The sequence below is a fragment of the Malania oleifera genome, chromosome 4 (genome assembly GCF_029873635.1).
Source record: "Malania oleifera isolate guangnan ecotype guangnan chromosome 4, ASM2987363v1, whole genome shotgun sequence".
NCBI classification, from domain to species: Eukaryota; Viridiplantae; Streptophyta; class Magnoliopsida; order Santalales; family Ximeniaceae; genus Malania; species Malania oleifera.
Window position 1 is genome coordinate 84,482,299 of NC_080420.1, and position 5,740 is coordinate 84,488,038.

Genomic DNA, 5,740 nt, shown 5'->3' on the forward strand with positions numbered 1-5,740 from the left:
AATATGGGTTTTAAATTCGATTCTGTATAAAATATAATCCTTAGTTTATTTATTGAAAAAAAAAAAACTGCTGAGTCGTTGACGTCTCCCCTGATTTCTAAAAAAACTGTTAAGCCGTTCACGTCTTCCCTGATTTCTCTGTTGCAAGAGAAATTTGAACTTTGAAGTGTTCGTGAAGTTAAACTTGTGATTAGAATAACTTAAACAGGACAAAGATCACATCTCGTTTTATTTAACTATCATATGCAGCCGACTATGAGTATGACAGTAGCCAGCTCCAAAGCAATCTACAAATAGGACACCCTGTTATTACTAAATGCATGCTGCATGCACATATATGGCATAGGACAGTGGGTATGTGGAGGGTGGGAGTGAGACCCAATTGCTTAATAATTAATTAGCAATTCCTGCTGCAGTAACACATCAATTTTTTGCAATAGCCGCCAAGAAGATGCTCGCTGTTCTGGCACACATCCGCGCAACTTTTGTTAAAGAAGCATGGCCCATTGAATTTGCCGCTAGGTGCCTGGCACACTCTCCCCTCCGCCGGCACCACCATCTGATCTTCTGCACATCAAATCACGCATACGTAAATTAAAGCACGCCTAGCAGCTCAGAGAGAGAGAGAAATCTTAGAAAAATTAAGCTGCTAAACAATGCTTAGAGAGAGACAGAGAGATTTACGAGTGGCAAAGGCACTAATAAGCAAGACGAAGAGCCCAAGCGATTTCCTCTCCATGCTGGAATTGGTATTGGTGGTGAAATTCCTCTTTCTTTAGCGGCTAATTAAATCTCGAGGTTGATTTGAGACTTGGTTGCTGCACTGCACAATCGGGTTTTCGCTCTCTGTATCTATAGGCACTCATAGTGACGGCGAGGGGGGAGACGGTGAGAACAGAGGGAAACCGCGGGTCCAACTGCTGCATGCACATTGACACCTGCGTTGCACTTATCGCCACGTACGTCTATGTGGGTAAGCCAAACGGATCAAGTTTGGGGACGGGTGGCGCACAACTGGCTGTTGCGTTCACTTGTTCTTTGATGATCGGAATTTCAACTCGATTCGCCGAAAATTATATACGACCTGCCTCTCAGGGAGATTTAGATATAAATTAGTAATAAACATATCCAACCATAACCCGATACTTCTAGATTATGGGGGAAATATCCCTTTAAATTTGATAACCGGTAGCTTAAATTGTCAAATTTTTAATGATATATATTTTTTCATTAATAACTTGAGGATTCCAGCTACCTTCGCGTCATTTTAAACACTATGGTACGACATCAAATCCGATGGGGTGAAAGTCACCCGCCCAGTAACGCACGTATGGTAATTCACCGACATAATTCTTTAATAATCGAACCCATGACCTTGGAGTCACCAAAGTCACAAATTGTATTTACTACTTGAACTAACCCAACTAGGCTTTCCACAACATATTGATCAATGGTAGAAGGAATATTAGGTGAGTGGTACATCGTTCATTTTGGCTCAAAATCTTAAATTCCTAAAATATAAGCTGAAAAGATGGAAGAGAACACTTCAAGAAGAGAATGCTTTGAAAAAAGCATAAACTAATGCAAGATATTGACAAATGAAATAGATTAGAAGAGAGCAACCAGTTAGATGCAAATGACAGAGAGGACAGAAACAATTCAATGAAGAATTTACTCCTCATCCTCGATCAGGGGAAGTCTTCTTAGAGACTTAAATCGAGAGAAATCTTGCCTAAACTTGGGGACAAGAACACAAAATTTTTCCACAGCATGGCTACTTTTAGAAGATCACATATCGAATTTAGTGCTTAATGACAAGCATTGCGAGTCTTTCGAGGAGATAAAGAAGGAGGTGGTTGATTTTTTCCAGACATTGTTCAAGGAGTCTAACTCATGGAGACTGAAATTAAATGGAAAGGGGTTCAAAAGACTCTTAGTTGAGGATATGAATTAACTTAAATCGGACATTTTAGAGAAAGAAGTGTTTCAAGCAATCAAATCCTTAAATAGTGACAAAGCTCCAAGACTCGATAGTATGACCATTGCTTGTATTTTGAGTTGTTAGAATTCCTTCAAACATGAATTCATGGAGGCCATAAAGGAGTTTGGATCCACAGGGCACTTCGAGAAAATCTTAAACACCACATTTATTGTTCTTATCCCCGGTTGGAGTATGTGGCTCATATTGAGTGGAATATATGTTTGGAAGAAAGCATGGTGAAGCAAGAACAAGGTAGTTGAGATGCAGGAAGAAAACATAGAAAGTTTGGTCGACGGTTTGGCCTCTAGAGATAATTATCAATGGTTTCAGTCCACACTGTCGACAGTTTGCTGAAATCGTCAACAATTTTGTTCGGTGCTGATCACGAGATTTGAATCAGGAAGATCAATAAATTGAGTTTTTTAGAGGATTTTCTTCCAAGGATTGCTATAGGGGTACTTTAGGTACTTTACAAGCCTTCTATATGCATAGGGTTAGTATATAAACAATATTGTAACCCTTGATTGTAGCGTGAGACAATTTGATAGTGAAAATCAGTCGCTTGCTCTCGTGGATGTAGGCACATTACTGAACCACGTAAATTATTGTGTTGTGTGTTTTATTGCTTTGTTAATTACATTTGTGGATTGTGTTTCCATATATTCATCGTTGATTGTCCCATTACTTGTTCTGATTTGATTTGTTGGTTTCCGTTGTGCATTGGCATTCAGCCACTTTGCACAAAAAATTGGTATCAGTTCTATTGGTTGAAATGACTAGGATTTCTTTTGCGAAGTTTAATATTGTTAAGTTCGATGGAACGAGAAATTTTGGACTTTGGCAAAGGAGGGTTAAGGACTTGTTGGTGCAGCAAGGTATGGTGAAGGCATTAATATATATAGAAGGAAGCCGGAAGACATGGACGACATGAGTTGGAAGGAGTTAGAAGTGAAGGTTGTGGCTATTATCAGGCTTTGTCAAGCTAATGACGTGATGTATCATACCATGGATGAGGAATCGCCAGCAGTAGTTTGGCTGAAACTAGAGAGCCGGTAATGTCCAAGTGTAACGACCTGAAAAATTATAATGATTAAATAATTAGGAAAATAATAAATAGAATAGATAAATAAAGGATAAAAGGGAAAAAGGGAAAATTTTGGAAAGAAGAACAGCAGACCTCATCGATGAATATACTGTCTTCGTCAACAAGTGTTCTTCTAGAGATCATCGACAAAGTTTAGTCCCTCATCAACAAAGAGATCCCAAGTGAGTGAATTTCGGATTTTAAGTTTCGTTAATGAATGCAATATCTCGTCGACGAAGTTCCTTCTACTACTCATCGACGAATCCTATCTTCTTGTTGATGATGCCATATTGCAACCTCGAGTATAAAAGGACCCAAGGAAGCTTCTTGGCGAAGAAAACTAATTTTCCTCTGATTCTCTATCTCTAAAACATCTTCTCTCCCTTCTCTCTTCAAATTCGGACCAGATTTAGCCTGAATCGACAAATGGAGACCACTACGGTGTTTTAGGGAAGATTCTTTACACATCCAACGGAGCAGATTTCTAAACCGGGCTTTTTGGGAAATGCTCCAAAGTTGGCGTAAGGGTTAGGATTCTTAGTTTTGGGGTTTTAAATGCTTATTTAAAGTTTATAAGTTGATAAAATGCAAATATAGTAGATTATTTGGGGCTTATCTAATTAAACTACGGTTTTTGATTCAGGGTTCAGGTGAGTGTCGCAGGTATCTTTTTGGGATTCCTGTTAGTGTAGTTCAAGAACACGGGTAAAGGGGAATATATATTAAATCAAGTTTTATGAATTAAACAGATAAATAGATTATGTTATGTGTATATGTATATGTTTTTGTATGGGTTTAAAATGTCAATTGTTTAAATTATGATTTCTAAGCCTAGGGTTGTTTTATTAGATATGTAATTGTGAAAGTAGACTGATGAAAGTGAAAGATTCTTCAAGATAATTGTGTAAGAAATGAAAGGTATATTTTCAATAGAAGAATGATAAATGAGGTTTGACTTATTTTATAGAAAATTTGAAATATATTGCTAAATTGTGTGGCATGAGTAAAATGAAAATTTTGTATTGAATTATGTTATGTGTATAAGATACAGGTTATACAAGGAATGCAACGAGAATGAAAACGTTATATGAACTATGCTGCACGTGATTGTTAATGTAACCATGTAAATGATGAACAATTAAAAGGAGTTGTAAACTAACTAATAATAGCTAAAAAGAGTTGTAGTAGTAGATTTAGCGCATATCTATGTGGACTAACTGATGTACAGTTAAAAGGAGTTGTAGTATGAATGCATGAAATGAAATATGAAATGTGAATAATGTAAAATGGAAAAGAGCCACGTAAAGTGAAATGTTACGAAATGTTAAAGTTAAGAACATGAACAAGTGAGAAATGCAGGATAAATGATAGAAAGAATAATGTATTACAGTAGTATCAAAATATATGCTAGTATAACATGGTACGTGTATGGGTGGGCTAAACTCTTTACCCGAGGTCTTGCTAAGAAATGCGAGTGCCCTAGTAAGTATAAGATGTAACAGTAGGTTGTATAACGTATTAGGGTAGAGTGAAATTACTTGCATGGGCGGGTAAATTTCCTTATTCTTAGGAGCCTTGGCTGGTAAACCTTTGTATGAACTGTGTGAGTACGAGATTACTTTTTCACTTGAGGGCTTACTAAGTAAGGTAAGTGCCCTGATATGCTTTAGTTGTGACCATTGGTCACCTAAAGTATCAGAGCAGAGGGGTGTTACTTGTATGGACGGGTAATCACTCCAATCCTTAGGTATTCTCGTGGGTAAAATACTTTGCATGTGTTTGATCAGGCTCAGGAAAGGATTTAGAAATTATGATGATGATTTTAAAATGATGAATATATATACATATATTATTTACAAACCTCATGTTGGCCACACACTGATTTAATATATTGTTTCTTCCATTACTAAGATGTGTCTCACCCGAATACAAATTTATCTTTTTCAAGACCTCCACGTGATCGAGTTTAAAGAGTTCGGGGTTATTATATTATTTTGGTTGTAGAAAGGAAAAAGGGTTTAAACTTGATGATACTTTTGGGTTGTATAAATTTATGTTTTATGTTTTAAGTCTTTTGAGAAATGGATGATTGTGAATACTCGAAGTTGTGGATTATGTTTTTAGAGTTATGTATATATATGGATACAGGTGGATGAATGGTTTATTTTGGAATGTAGATAGATGTAGAAAACCTTGGTATCATACTGATTGAGGATTGTAGTTATGTTTTCCACTGTGTAATTGTAAATGGAATAACAGGTACAAGAAAATGGATTACGTGGAACCCGAGTCCCACCAAGTGGTTTAGGGGTGCCACGAAGCATGGATTATTCAAGTATAATGCACCAAACCAGGTTGTTAGGTTCGGGGCATTACACCAAGTCTTTGACAAACAAGTTGTATCTTAAGCAAAAGTTGTATGGGCTTAAGATGGCGGAGGGTTAGGATTTGAATCAACACATCGATGTATTCAATCAGATAATTAGCAATCTGATGTAGGTTAATGTGAAGTTCAAGGACAAAGATAAGGCGTTGATGCTGCTGAATCCCCTACTTACGTCTCCTATATATGAGAATCTAGCTACGACTTGACATGGGAGAAAGAAACTCCGGAGTTGGAGAATATCATGAGTGCATTGTTGGGGTTCCATAAGAGGAAGAAAGCCAGCAATGAG

The 5,740-nt window shown here is 37.1% G+C and overlaps 1 long non-coding RNA gene across 1 annotated transcript; it reads right to left on the reverse strand.

The window, feature by feature from the left end:
- Positions 1-200: 200 nt before the first annotated feature.
- Positions 201-957, reverse strand: LOC131152872 (uncharacterized). Its single transcript, XR_009136118.1, has 2 exons — positions 685-957; positions 201-567 (listed from the first exon to the last, which is right to left on the reverse strand). It is a non-coding gene; the product is annotated as an uncharacterized LOC131152872 (long non-coding RNA).
- Between the last annotated feature and the right edge of the window lie 4,783 nt (positions 958-5,740).